The 15,714-nt window shown below is 43.4% G+C and overlaps 1 protein-coding gene across 7 annotated transcripts in view; it reads right to left on the reverse strand.

Annotated features, from left to right (window-relative positions):
- The window catches only part of ARHGEF9 (Cdc42 guanine nucleotide exchange factor 9), a 228,662-nt gene that overhangs the window by 157,756 nt on the left and 55,192 nt on the right, over positions 1 to 15,714 (reverse strand). The window lies entirely within an intron of this gene.

Genomic DNA, 15,714 nt, shown 5'->3' on the forward strand with positions numbered 1-15,714 from the left:
AAAGCATCAAACTTTACATCGGAATCTGGGGATGTACTGTATGGTGATTAACATAATATAATAAAAAAAATGAAGAAACCAAGGTTTGAAGAGATGAAGTGATTGCTGAAGGTCACATAGAGCCAGAACCAAAACCCAAGTAGTTTTACTCTAGAACCAGTGCCGTTAACCTCTGCTCTCCACAGCACATCCTCATGCCCCACAGGGTGAAAGAACATCCAAGGTACAGCAAGGCATAGAACAGTGTATATATTACTATAAAAAGAGAAAAATTAATATATCCATATATACTTATATATCCATAGAACATATCTGTGGAAGGACTCACTGGAGGCCTCTGCAGAAGCAGCCAAGTGGCTGGACGGGAGGGGCAGGAGGGATACTTTTCACTGTGCACCCACTTATATCTTTTGGATTTTGACCATGTGAATGTATTTCCATTCAAGAATAAAATAATGAAAAAATGAGGTGTCCAGGGTCAAGAGAGCTGCGGAAACTCTGCGGCTGCTTCTTGGAAGGACTTTGGCAGCTAACCCTTCCCTACCCACACTTTGGGCTCTCAAACTTGAAGAACAGAAGGTGTCTCTCTCATTTTCCCTCTAGTTTCCCCACCTCAGAAACTATCTAATCCCCCAGAAAGGACAGTGCCATAGTTATCCTATAGGTTTTAGCAGCACAAATGAAAAACACCACTTTCAATTAGGCTCCTACAGCTAATCAGGGGGCCATAGGAAAATAACATATTAGCAGCAGGACAGATGAAGAAAGACTCAAAAGGAAAATGTCTAGCACCCAAGGGATGAGCTCCACAGATTATTCCATCTCCTTCCTCTCACCAGTCTCAATGTATCTTTCCTGGGCTCAGAAAGGCAAAAATGAACAAGCTAGAAAGGTTCCAGGAAATCTGGCCCAGCTCAAGAGTCTGTGGTGTACAAGGAAAAACACTAAGTGAGAAAAAGTCAGCCCAGCTGAGATTCAATGTCCACATCAAGGCCAGGTATGAATCATCCAAGACGGTCTCAAGGAACTTTCCCAGCTTTGGTTCTTGGATTTCCACTATCTTATCCCTCAAGAGTTGGCAAAATACTCGACAGATCAAGACCCTCAAACATTTTCTCAGATACCTTTTGACCTAAACCCTTATGCAGGTCAGCTGCACAAAGCTTCTGTACCCAGGAAGCTGTGAGGAGGTGGGGGTAGCCAAGGTGGATCAAGTGCCTTCAGAGACCCTTCTGAAATAGCTTAAACGGGCAGCACAATTCCCTCTCACAACAGCTTAGCATTTTCTCCAGTGCTTCACTGCTTCCACCACGAAGGAGAAGAGCAGGGCATGAGCTGCTACAAGGGATGAAAGGTCAGTCAGTGTGTCTCTCCTGGGCAAGCAGGGTACTGCTGGGGAAGGCTGGGCCCCAGATTACCCCCCCTTCCTTGCTCTGTATCAGAGACAAACCTAAGTTTTTAACATATATTAACTTAAGCCGCCACTGGCAGCTTCCTTTAGTGCTGGAATTCTGGCTGGTAGCTTGAGGCTACAGAAAGAAAACTAAATAGATCTGAAAGCATGGTTTCTAATCCTGAATCCACCACTGCCTAATCCTACATCCTCAGGCTGGCCCCTCCTTTCTCTGGGCTTCAGTATCCCCATCTTTAAAATGGAGCTAATACTGGCTTAAAAGCAGGGAGATCGGTAGGAGAAGGAAGGGAAGAATGAAGGGGTGGTAAACAGAAGGGGGAATGAACCATGACAGACTATGGACGCTGGGAAACAAACTGAGGGCTTCAGAGGGGAGGGGGGTAGGGGACTGGGATAGGCTGGTGACGGGTATTAAGGAGGGCACATATTGCATGGTGCGCTGGGTGTTATATGCAAATAATGAATCATGGAACATTGCATCAAAAAAAAAAAAAAGGATAGAGGAAAGGAGTGAGAAATAAAGCAAAGACAAGCTCCTGAATTACCTCTAAACTCCCTGTAATAATGACCTGGATGGATTCCTCACAATCCAAACAGCAGCAAAACATGTTCAACATTTTACAAGGCACTTTTCTCATACTTTGCCATGATGAATTCTTGCGCCCAACAATCCTGAGATTTACAGTTAAGCCCATTTTAAAGACCAGAAAACTGAGGCTTAGAAGAACTTTGCCCACAATGTATGGGGTGTGGAGAAATCTGAACTTGAGCTACATAGTGTAGTTCCTGACCCATCCCCTTCAACAAAGCAGGTGAAATGACCCTGAACACAAAATGGAATAAGGCACTCTCCCGGGGTCAGAACTGCCATTCCAAGTTGCTTTCTCTGGCAGGTGGCAGGTATAGATGGTCTGACCTTGCTTTTCCTAGTTTAGGAAGAAGTCCTTGATCCTGATGTCCTCCACTTTTCCTCACTGCCTAGGGTTCCCAAGGAGCCAAAACTATATGATCACCTAAATGTTGCAAACCTGTTTTCTGGGAAAGGATTGACCTAGCATTGAAAAGCATCTGTAAGGGTGAGGGTGACCTCAGCATGACTTTGCCCAACCTGACACCATGAGGTTTCCTTCCCTTGACCCCCTTTTCTTTTTATGGCTACTGTGATAGGGATCAGGCCTGATTGTTGCTGGGCGAGACTAGCTTAGGGATGGGGGTACAGCTTTGTGGGTGAAGAATAAGTACATCTGCAAAGCATTTTCTCAGCTCTTCATCTATCTGAGTCTTGCAAGCATACGGCTATTTTGCCTACAGACCAAATAAGACCCAGACAGAGGAGGGAAACCTGACTGAGGCACACCCTAAGGTGCATAATAGTAACTGAAATTCATGTTTCTTGATCTCAAGTCCAAAGCTGAGAAATGAGCATAAGGCTGTCACAGTCAACAGTATCCTGCTCAGGCTCTGAGGTTGCAGCTCTGAGGTCTGCCAGGGCAAACCTGGCAAACTCTAGCTACCTGTTCACTGCTTCATACCCTTCAATCCAGACCTAGTCTAGGGTTCTCTCCCTCCAGCTCCAGCCTTTGGTTACTAAAGGCCAGAAATGCCTCCCTAGGACATCCCGACCTGGTTTCCAGCTTGAGAAACTCTTAAAATAGCAGGTCCTCATTAGTGGGGCCAGATGGCTCAAGCTGTTATGCCTAGGGGCAGGGCTGTGGTCATTAAGAATGCAGCTATTCAGGAGGCCTGAGGTGATCTCCGAAAATGGTCCACTATTCATTTGACCCAGAAAACCCTAAAAAAATCACACAAAGCAAGAGGTTCAAATCTTTGTGTTCACTTCAAGAACGCGTGTGAAACTACCCAGGTCATCAAGGATATGTGTATCTGAAAAGTAACCAAGTATCTGAAGGATGTCACTTTGCAGAAGCAATGTGTGCCATTCCATTGCTTCAGTGGTGGGTTGGTAGGTCAGGTGTGCCCAGAAGAAAAAGATATCCCAGAAGAAACTGAAGAGACAAAAACTTATGGTCTGCGAGTAAATAGTAAGTTCTGCATAAAAAAATGCAAATAAAAGTTAAAAAAAAAGAATGTGGTAGTTCTCTTTACCCATCCTTGACCCAGGAGAAGTTGGGGCTCTGTGCTCCCCTTATTCATCCTCCCACGCACTCCTTAGATATACTTGCTCTGGTCCAAGTTGTTACTTCATTCCCAAGAAAAAAAAATAACTTTAATATTCAGTTACTTTAGGTTTTCTAGGACATTATTCACAATCAAATCATTCCATAGTGGTTTGTAAGTAGATTGGGGGATGGAGGAGCAGGCTCAAGCTTTCTGCATTGAGCAATGTCAATTTATCTTCTCCATTCTTCTCCATCTGCTTATTAGCTCAACATCTGAGGTCTCAGTTGTAAATTTTGTTTGCCTTGAAGATCCTACTATAACACATGCCTAACACATGCCATCTTGAGTATCCATTTTATTCCTGAGCTCACTGCCCTCTGAAGCCTGATTTCGGGGATAAAGGAAGAGAGAGCCAGAGCAAACTGATAAAGGCCCACCAGATGGGGCCAGTGCCCTGTTGTTTCCGCTTGTAAAACTGGGACCGCAAGCTGGTCCTAAGGGGTAGCATATGTTCTGGATCAGAGTGTGTCCCACAGGGATGTATGGGGCATGTGAGTGTGTACCAGAGGTGTGTTCCAATGTGTCTCAAGGGGAAAGGATGGTTTGTCCAAGTAAGTCGTTAAAAATGTATATCAGGGATATGAGTGTATGTCATGGGGATAGGAGCATATCTGAATGTGCATCTCAGTATGCCCTATGTGTATTTGAGTGTGCAGTTGTGCTTTATATGCATGCATGTGTATCCACACATACAAATTTACATAAGCATCCATCACGTGTGTCTTTGTATGTATACCCTGCCTGTAGAGAGTATGCCCAAGTGTGAGTGTGCCCCATGGTTAACAGAATGCATGTGCTCCAAGCATGTCAATGTGAAAGTGTACTCCAAGTGTGCATCCCATGCGTATCCCAAATATACCTCACAGAAACAAAACCTCCAAACTGAACATGAAGGGTCATAGAATCTAGGGTCACCCTTCTGCACTTGGCAAGGCCTCTCATGCATCCCTGGGTGATATGATATTTGAATGGACATACCAGGTCAAATAGATGTATCTGAATTGCCAATTAGGTCAATGCCAACCTAGCCAGAATTATCTAGTGGCATCTGTCTGGTTTTACCTGATACTGACTAACTTTTATAACAAGACCTAGATAGAAGCAAAGTACAGAAGGCATCTTTAGAACAATCTCCCTGCCCAAGGCCACTTGGTATGGGTGGGTTGATAACAGCTAACTACATGCTAAGCTCTTCCTTGCACACCACTGCTTTTAAGAGGCAGCACTGATCTGAGTCAATATGAGCAATTTTCTGAGTTTCAATTTCCTTAGTCATAAAATGGGAAATAATCCTGGACTTGCTCACCTCATTGGGTTGTGCAGAAAAGGCCAATGTGGCAGGACCATACCATAGTACTTATCTTCTTGCCCTGCCCCCTGGAGCAATGAGGATTTTCCAAAGAAAATGATGCAGACAAAGGTGAAGAGTGTTGATTTGTTCTAAGTAGGTCATTTGTCAGAAGCCTGAAATTTCTAACAGAACTCTTAATCATATCATGAAAACCCAGTAATGCTCATCACAAATCCTAGCCAAGAACCTGGGGGCCAAGAATTGATTTTTAATTGCCAAGTGCCTAGATGGTTCTGGCCTGATGGACTTGAGGAGGCACTAAATAAAAACACAGTTAATTCTGGCTTTCTTCCAAGCTCCTCTTTTAGCTTTGCAGGAGACAGGGAGAGAGAACTCTCGTCTGCTATTCATAGCAATATGTGTGTGGCCTGGTGGGGGAGATGGAGCTGAGGGTAAATAAAAGAAAGCTTCCTAAAAAAAATAGCTTTCCAGTAAGGACCCAAGACATGAGCCAGGTCATAGGACTTTTATATTTTTAAGGGAGGGAAGTAAAAGAGAGTCCTTCATGCTGTGATGGAGAAATAAGGCAAAAAGACAATGGTATTTGTTCAAGGTCACACAGTGACTGAGTTCTTATTTTCAGCCCCTCTTAATTCATGTGTATGTCTTTCATTAACAAAACCTTTACAAAGGGCTACTGAGTATCAGTTCCCTCCATTATAGCAGTCACGCAGAGAGATTTCTGACCCAGAGAGTTCTCAGGGATTTTCAGCCCCAATTAACAGAAAAGAAAACTAACTCAGAGAGGCTAAGCATTTTGCCCAAGGTCACAGAGCTAAATGACAGATTAATAGTTCAGTGATCCTTTGCTTCCCATCATACCATACAGGTTTCCCACACCATCCTTGAAAGGCGAGAGCAGCTTGTAATTCACGGGTCCAGGAACTCACATCCTTGCTAGGCAATGTTGTAGTTCTGATACTACTACAAACATACTGTGTTTCCTTGGGAGAGTCCTTTCTCCTTCTGGGCCTAGTTTCCCAGCTTCCACAATGAGGCAATTAGATTGAGAACGCTGCAATACCCCTTTTCTAGAAAATATAGCTGTCTGGAATGGCTTTAAATGGCACTATAACTTCCAGAGCTTGAGCTCAGATCAGTTATATGACAACAGATCTTTGAGCCTCATTTTTATCATCTGTAAAATGATAATCCTGCCCTTCCTACTGCACAGGACCACCGAGAAGATCAAGTGAGATAATTTGTAAAACCCAATGAGCAGTGTAAAACAATGATCAAGAGGGAAAGTCAAGAATCAAGTGAGCATCACTAGCATCACTAGCCCCAGTTGCCTTTCGCTAAATCCAAGTACAGAAAGTGTCTAATAAATTCTGTCCAATAAATCTTCCTGAGCCCTCCTGTGTAGTTCAACCTAGACTCTTAAAGATAAGCACCTCACTGGTTGCAAGTGCAAAAGAAATTAATAAGTCCCACCACTCCCTTTGGGCCCTAAGCACAAAGCAGTCTCATAATTTTGCCTTTGTTCTGAGCCCTCCCACTATTCTAGGTCTACCACAGCCTCTCCTAGGGCTGCCTGGCTCTCCGGTGCCCGCCTCTTTCCCAATACCACAGCATCCACTACTGCCCAGCTCTCCTGCCAACCAGCAGGGTTCACAGAGGGAGGAGGAAGGAAGACAGTGGGCGGAGGAGAGGCTGTGGGAGGTACAGCTAAAAGTAGCTGCTGTCTTTAGGCACCACATTCTGAGGGGGTGGAGGGTGGGCTCTTAGCACATCCTTCCTGCAGCCAGCTGGGCATGGAGGTGCATCGCTCCCCCTCCTCTAATGAAGGCAGGCAGGCAGAGAGATCAGAGCTGCCAGAGCTATTTCCAGAGCTGGCTATGGATATGCAGTGCTAGCCTCTTCTGGGCCCTGAGGGTAGACGGTTGCACAACACAGGGCTGCATCCAGGGCTCCCTCCCTCAGGAAAACTAATGTAGTCTGCAGATTTTAGGATTCCTCATCCCTCATCTCAGTGCCTGGCACCCCAAGGGCTGCTGACAGACCTGCTCCCCTCCAGGAGGTTACATAATGCTACTGTTCTCCCAGTTTCTCTGTCAGCTTGCTTTCTCCAGCCACACTTGAGAGTGCATTCAGGTCTCTGATCCAGCCAAAGGAGCACTGAGCCAGCACCCTATAGCAGAGGTAGCACGTTACAGAGGATAAAGGCCTGATTTGAAGAGTCAGGATCCCAGGCCCATCACTGAAACCTTGGACAAGTCCCTTTTCCCTTAGTTGTCTCACTTGTAAAATAGGAAACAGAAAGGGGAGAGGCATGTTGCAGGTCTCCAAGGTATTCTTATCTCTGCCTGAACCCCTTCTCCCACCTAAGGCTGTTCTATCTTCCAAGCAGTCTGCCTGCACTGGGCAAAACCATCCCCACTCTCCTAATCCCAATTCCAGTAATGACTGAGGTCTACACTGGCAAGATAATTACCTGAAATTCTAGACTCTGTCCCCCACCTCTGTCCGAGGCCCATTTCAACCATACTAGCTCTGCTTTTTCCTATTCTATATAGACGCTTCTGGCTCAAATTTCATTTGAGAACATGGATCTTCTATTGAATCCACTCCTCATTTTAATGACATGGAAACTGAGGCCTAGTGGGGAAGGGCCTTGATCAAGTTCTGGCAGCAAGGTAGGAACAGAGCCATGGCTTTCTTCCAGGAGCCCCAAGGCCACTTTCAGTGTTTTTATTTCCTACTGAAGGTCCGCCTTCCATACACTGTGTCTCTGCTATGGATGCATAACTTTCCCTCTCCTCTGCTAACAACTCTTGACCTTGATGCTCAAAGACCAAATGGCCAATTTTTGTCAGGGGGAAATGAGCACAGAAGAATGATAAGAGCAAGAAAGAACTTACCTCGAAAACACATCCCTCCCTTAATGTTTCCTTTTCCTCCAGGTTGGCCCTTTTCCCCTTTCTTCTAAGCTTCTTCCTGAGTTCTGCTCTACGTTAGTGGAACCCCTTCAATTCTGAGTCATGACCACATTCTGACTAGGGTCCACTATGTAGGCTACACTGGAAGAACTGCAGGATATGGTGTAAAAAGGCCTGGATTCCAGGTCAAGAACTACCACTTCCTGAACTGTGTGACCTTGAGTAAGTCACTTAATCTCTTTATGCCTCAGTTTCATCAAATACTTCCAGGTTTTGGAAGTAGTCAATGAAATAACTGGGGAACTTTATTTGCTACAATTCTTATTAACAGTATTGGTATTAACTAAATAAATGGCTACTTAAAACACCACAGGAAGGGGTTCTGGGCTGCCAAAACAGCCAGCCCCTTTTACCCTTTCCAAGACCTATGAGAGTGGTATTTTATCTATACGAGGCAGTTCTCAATTATCCATGCAACGTGTTTTTTTAATGACTGCTAAATCTCAAACTGCCATGCCATTGCCACTCAGCTCACCGTAGGGCTCCCTTCCCTGCTGGCAGCCACTGTGTGCTCAATGAATACAACCTATAGTTGAGTGTTTTAGAAGAAACTTCAGCCAAATATAACTAGGAAGGCAAGTCTATTACCCGCAAAATCATGTTATGCATTCCAAACTTGCTAAAAAGGTATCTGTGGACTACTGGTGGTTTTGAATAATAATATTCTTAAACATTTTGATCATTTTTATTAATCACAAAATAAGCATGCATTATTAGAGCCAGAAGAAATCTTTGAAGCTATCTAATCCTCCTAATCTTATTTGCAGATGAGGAATTTCAGAGGAGGGGGGTAGTAATTTACCCAAGGTCACCCAGAAAATGAACGGAATCTTCCCCACTATTAGAGCTAACACACAAGGACTGACTCTTTTTCCTGAACGGTACAAACCATTTCACAGCTGATAATTTTAAATCCAAATAGGTCCCCAGACTACTACTCACTCTCTATCTAGGGTTGAGCCCTTTTTAGAGTGGGCACTAGCCCCTCAAATTTGTCAAGGCCCCCACAGTCCTAGAATAAAATCTCACCATCTGTGAAGCCTGACTATTCACATGTGTGATAAGCTAGATTCAGGCTGATCTGACATTTCCTTTTAACATAGCAGTCATTCTCATCCCTGACTGAACATTCCTGTCACCTCATGGAGCTTTTAAAAAATATTGATGCCAGGGCCTCACCAGATCTCCCCCAGAAATTCTGGGAATTGTTAGTCTTGTTAACTTCTCAGGTGACTCCAATGTGCAGCCAGGGCTGAGAACCACAGGTTAATAGAAACAATTCAACCTGGGAAGTCATCAGAGAGGGAGACAAACCGTGAGAGACTCTTAACTATAGGGAAAAAAACTGAGGTTTGCTTGAGGGGAGGTTGGTGGGAGGATGGGGTAATTGGGTGATGGGCATTAAGGAGGGCACATGAGGGTTGAGCACTGGGTGTTATATACAACTGATGAATTATTGAACTCTACATCTGAAACTAATGATGTACTATATTTGGCTAATAGAATTTAGATAAAATAAAATGTTAATATAATATATAAATATATAAATAATATATAATATATAAAGAAAGAAAAGAAAAAAAAAAGAAACAATTCAGCCAACCAAATGAAACATGCACATTTTCCTGAACTTTCTGAAAACCAAATATATTCTGTTTTAAAGCTACATCTATGATGCCCTGTTTTTCCAAAAGGGGGAAAAGAAAGTGATGGTACACAGAATCTACATTTGTGGCACTGGCCCTCAGCAAATCCTGGACCCAGTTAAGAAAAACATAGTTAAAAAGAAAAAAAGAAACATACAGTTTATGGGTATTAAAAGAAAATAGAGAACTCTGGAGCCTGCAATAGGATTTACCAGGATTAAGATGCCAAGTGATTCATACTCCTTTTTCTGATGAGGTCACTGGCTTGGTAGGTGATTACCATGAACCTAGCATACCTCTTGATGACTACAAGGCATACAACAAATCTATCATGACACATTATCCTCATTAACATGGTGGTAGGATAAATGATGGTAAAGTCCAGTGGATTCTGTCTGGCTGACCAGATACACACAAAAATTAATGGACTGTAACTCCAAGAAGGAGCTCTGGTGAAATTAACCCCATCATATTGAACATCTCTTTGAATCACCAATTTGGATGGTACTTTTTCTGTTTCCAAATAATGCAATGCTAGAAGAAACTGATAATCTGTTTCATGGCATAAAGAAAAAGAAATTAGCCTCCCCCCACACCCACCAAAGCATGAATAGACCAAGCAAAGGAAATAAAGTTTAACTGATGCAAGGCTAGAAAGGACTGCTAATTTGTTGCACAGTATAAGGAAAAAAAAATTAAAGCCCATAAAAAGCTAGAATGGACTAACCAAACAAAACTAAAAAAAAAATGAATTTGGTTCAAAAAAGCCTCAACCAGCAAATTGCACAACAGAGTAAAAACTGGACTAAACAGCAAAGCATTTGAGCCTACAGTCCAAAAAGGCAGTACAATGGTCCTTAATGCTGACTGCACATTTGAGTTACTTTGGGGAGCCTTAAATTTTTAATTTAGGGGGAAAAAGCTGCCAGGGACATATCCCACACCAATTAAATCAGAATTTCAAAGAGTGGGGACCTGCTATGGATATTTAAAAACTCCCCAACTGATCTGAATATTCAGGGAGGGTTGAGAACCAGTAGAAGGCAATATTATTAGATATTTCACAGACAGAGTAAAGTTCCTTTGTACTTAATCCTAATCAAGTAGCACCTGCAATAGCATAATCAGCTCTGGGCAGCACATTTTTATAGAAAAATAAGAGTACTTCGAAAGGAAAGACAATTGTATGGAAACTGCAGTTCCTTCAAAACATTCTGTATTTGAGGCTTTGTCAATTCCCACTGTCATTCTCCTAAAAGATCCCAAATATTGAGTTTTCATAAGACTAAAGGAAACTCTTTGATGTATACTCAAGATAAAAAGGCATTTTATTCAATAAGGGATTCTGTGCAAAATTTCTGTAAAAATGAAAAGTATGAAAAAGCACTAAAAATGCAAGTGAGTAAGCTGAGGAAGCTGGTATGACTTCAGGAATGACTCACACACCTCCCTCTCCACCTGACTTCATTCAGCTTCACACTAGCTAGGAATGATCAACTCTGACTCTCCCCACTCTCCATTTGAAAAGCAGACCTTTGTCCATCCCACCAATACCTCTGACCTTTACTTACCTCATCTGTAAAACGGGGAATAATAATCATCCCTACCCACTTCACAAGTCTGACGTGATGCACAAAATTAGAAAAGATATGAAATTGCTTTATAAATTCCACAGACCCATGCACTAACAAGGGATTACTAGTACTGTCATTACTGGATTGTATCCCAAGTCTTCTCTATCCTTTAGGCACTTAGCCCTTCATAACTTTTCCACTTTGTGCTTCAGTGCCACCAGGCTGAAGCATGCTTAACTAAATGCTCTTGAGAGCTAGACCCACCTAATGACAGGAGACACTCTGGGCAGATATCAGAAGAGCTAAGCTTTGATCAAGGATTCTTAGAAAGCCAGAGCCTCAGTTGGCCTAGAACAAGTTGTAGAACTAGAAGTAAGAGCCAGAAAGTATAAGATTCCTTGCCTCCATCCCACTTCTTGGGACAAATCTACTGGGGCTGGATCCAGAAGCTTTGTGTGAGATCTTCTGAGGAGGCAGTTATTTTGGGAGAATAAGTTCAATTCCCATTATGTCCTTGTCCAGAGCAAACACTCCACAGTCCAAATGCAGCAGAGGCCAAGGTAACAGACAAAGGCTAGGAGGACATGTTTTGGCCCATCCCTGCAACTGTGACACTGCCTTCTGGTCATACCCAGGCACTCTCAATCTGACCCTCACCACAGGGCAGAAGAGTACCTTATCCACAGGCTCACTAGGATCTCTCAGCTCCCTAAAAACTTAATCACCCACTCCAGTGAATGAGAGAATCAGCCAAGGCCCAAGACCTGTTCACCAGGCCCACGATCAAAATGGACTTCCTAATTTGCCCAGCCTTCCCATTTGGAAACTACTCAGAGACCAATGACATAAAACCCCCTAAATTTCACACTGCAGCCAGCCTGAGCAGAGCTCCCAAAGCCACAGACAAAATTGGGGCACACTACACAAGTAGTGCTACAGGTTCTGACAGATAGGGGCTGTCTCAATGGGGGGAAAGCACAGCTCGGTTTGTTCACACCACACTATCCCTTCACCTCCTCCCTACCTCAGCCAAAAGTCAGGGTGAAAAAAATATTTCTCAGGGTCTACAGACTTCTTTGCACTAAAGCTGGACTGTGAAATGACTCAGTTAATCTTAAGAAGGCATTTGGAAGAAAGGAGAAAGCAATTTGGACCCAGGAGCCTTCCAATAAGCAGTCCCCATGGCTGGAATGAGGCTAGGTTCCACATGCCTTCTGTGGATGTGTTTTCTAGGTATTTGCAGGCAATTGCTCTTTCTTTGTCCACTTCTCCAAAAGCATCTCTCCAAGTCCTGCTGGGCTCCAGCTCCCTTTCTCTAGAGGACTTTATGCCTGGACCTTTAAAGGGTGGGCTCCAGAGCTCAGCAGGAGCTGAGTGATGTAGGAGGTTGCTAGGATACTGGTAAAGGGCTGCTCCTGAATCCCCTGGTGGGGAGCTGGGAGGGAAAATTTCTGAGCTTGAATTTTTGTCCTTTCTAAGAGCAAAAGCTTATCCTCTATCCAAAGAGGTCAGAGAGGAAGAAAGGAAACTAGAAACTTAGTTAGGAAAAGTTGGGACAATCAGAGATGAAAAGCCCTCTTCTCTTCCTACTCCTCCTTCTCCCACCACCCACCCACTTAGAGCAGGGATGGGAGCAGGGTAGAGGAGGCTGTATCAGAGGGGAGAGTAAAAGCAGAAGGAAGAAGATAAAGAGAAGAGGCAGGAGAGGGAAGAATAAAAAGTCAAATGCAGAGGGTTCCACTCCTCTGTTTCTCCCACTCTTCTCTTTTCACATAGCCTCACAAGTCTGAAGGAGAAATGCCAAACCTTTAGGATTCACACAAGTAAAAAGTCATACTGCCAACTTTGGTTCTCTACTTCCCAAACTCCCTTTTAGCTGCTCTTGGGTGGCCTGCCATCTGGCTAGCAACATCCCCTTATTTGCCTAGAGATAAGTTAATTTGAAAAATGCTTACCCATTTTGCCAGCTAAATTACTGATGGAAGGACTCAGCCAAGCAACCCCTTTAGCCTAAGGGATTGGGGCGGGGGGCGGAGGTATGGTAGGGGAAATGCCCATCCATTCTGGCACCAGTCAAATCCTTACAGGCCCTAGCACAAGGAGGCCATTCAGAACTATGGAACACTCAATGCATGCCCTGCTGTTTTTCCTCATTCCTAGCACAACCAACCCCCACCCACATTCAAGAGTGTGCACCCTCTCCCCTCCACACACACAGAAGGGTGTGCATACACACCCACAGACACTGCCACACACCCTACACACATACATGCCCAAAGGTTCTCTGCCAAAGGTCTTCAGGCACCCAGAGGTGAAGGTTGTGGCATTTCATGAGACTACTTTGCCACAAACCTGGCTCAAAGACTAGCCTTAGAGAACCCTTCTCACCTTAAAGGAGGGAAAAAACCGAAAAAGCATTACATTGTTGTAGTCCAGTTTTCTTCCCACACATCTAGGTTAAAAAAAAATCCCTTAGGTAAAACTTAAGTTTCTCCAGATATCAGCAGCCAGGTTTTTCCTCCCCTGCCCTATCACCCATTGATTAATATTTCATTTTCCTTTTCACTTGTCTTTACAGTTAATCCCCCTCTGATTTCAAGTGCCTATGGGCACCCAAACTCACCAAATGAAATAACTTGGAGGTCACCTAGTCCAACCAACCCCAAATGCCAATGTTACAGGGAACCCCAAACACATCAAGAAGGAAAAAAAATTGCCCAAGGTCAAATAATCTCTCAAAAGAGAGAACCCAAGTCTGTAGCTGCCCGGCCTAGAGATTTTCCTGTCCAACGTGTCTCAAAACAAAGTGCCCAGCCAAAACATAAGCTTACTTTAGATATACTGCCAGAGCTAAGAGTATGTGGTGGGGTGGGGGGATCATAATATTCTCTTTGCAAAGAAACAAGTTCAGTTCAATCCAGCCCCCCTCCCAACAAAGGAACCAAAGAGTAAATAAGAATTTTCCCAGATTCCCAAGAAAAAGTAGACTTCTCAGATCATGCTTATACCATGGAACCAACAGAATCATAATCATAATAAAAAGCCTTTTACCCACACGGAACCAAGAGCACACCCTGAGGCTCAAAACCTCTTCTGACGCCATTAAATAATACTCTCTGGGCTCTGAGGTCAGGACAATTTCAAGAGCCCCCTTCACAGCCCCTTTCCCTTCATAATCATTTCCAAAGACACTGAACAATAGGACATGGAACTTGACAGCACAATGCCAGCAGATTTGTACATCACACGTGAGCAGCCACCCCCATGGGTGTAGGGGGAACATGCGTGTAGACTGTATGCACCCTGATTCATTGCTACATGGGCCATAAACAGCACTATTTCAAGTCAGGTAAACACAGAATGAGAAATACCTGCCAATCAGTGGGTGGAGGTAGGAGGAAAATAAGTATCATGCACATTGGCATCAGAGACCATTTTTTCCTGGCTTTTCCAAAAGCTTTCTCAGCAGAAAGAAAAACACAAAAATAACAGCAATAATAACAGCGTCAAATGACCACCACTACCATCTGATACAGAAATGCAAATATATGTCGAAATTGAATGTTGCTTCTAGCTCATGTTTTCCCCAGCTCTCATCCCACTCCACCCAGACTTTTTTTTTGGGGGGGGGGTGCTCAAAACTCTTAATTTACCATGATACATACTTTCATTTTGTTATGGAAATCTTTCAGTTAGAGACCTCTGATCGTTAAAGAACAAGAAAGCAAACAAAACCCACCACTTTATCATTAGCACTAGCAAGTTCTATTTAAAAATGTAGTTCAAGAACATCATTGCAAATAAGATTACCCAAAAGAGGCATATACAAAAACTATTATTCCCAAGGTGGGTAAAGAGCTGGCTTTTGTTGTTTTTCAGAGGACACACAGAAAAAATCCACAAACTCAAATCCAGGGGTACAATCTTCTTTGGGAAAAGGAACCCAACCAGCTCTTGTCAATGTCTCTTCTTGCCAATTCATAAACATCAAAGAAGGTTTTTATGCCTCAGTCCATAATTCCAAAGAAACTGACATTTAATGCTTTAAGAAATGTTTTAAAGGTGGCTTCTCTCCAAATTGGAAACTATGAACTAAACCCTGGACAGCAAATTGAGTCAAAGGACAAAATCACCAACTGCCAGCTCAACACACACGACCACATCACTTCTCAAATTCTTACTTGTCATTTGAAACTAAAGAATCATTTTCTCTAAATTCATTCCTTGTATCATTTTCCCCCTCTTAACACCCAGTGCAGGACTGTCTTTCCTAAGATGTCAAAAATCCATCACGCTGTTCCCACAACCATCCTTGGCCACAAACAAACCCAAATTCACTCCTGATGGCAAGAGAGAATTTTTGACTAAAATTCCCTGATAGAATTTAAAGGTAGTTTTCAAGAAAATGAATTGACAAAACACCACAAACAGCAAAGCCACTGTTTAAGGACGCAGATCTTGCTCCGTGAACGTCACATAGATGGAGAATGCACACACACATGCACACTTAAATAGAATGCATTTCTTTAACAACAATTCTACTCAAGCAATAAGCAACTACATTCACAGGCATATTTAAAAGACAAGACATGACAAAAAGATTTAGGGA

The sequence above is a fragment of the Ailuropoda melanoleuca genome, unplaced genomic scaffold (genome assembly GCF_002007445.2).
Source record: "Ailuropoda melanoleuca isolate Jingjing unplaced genomic scaffold, ASM200744v2 unplaced-scaffold9607, whole genome shotgun sequence".
NCBI lineage: Eukaryota > Metazoa > Chordata > Mammalia > Carnivora > Ursidae > Ailuropoda > Ailuropoda melanoleuca.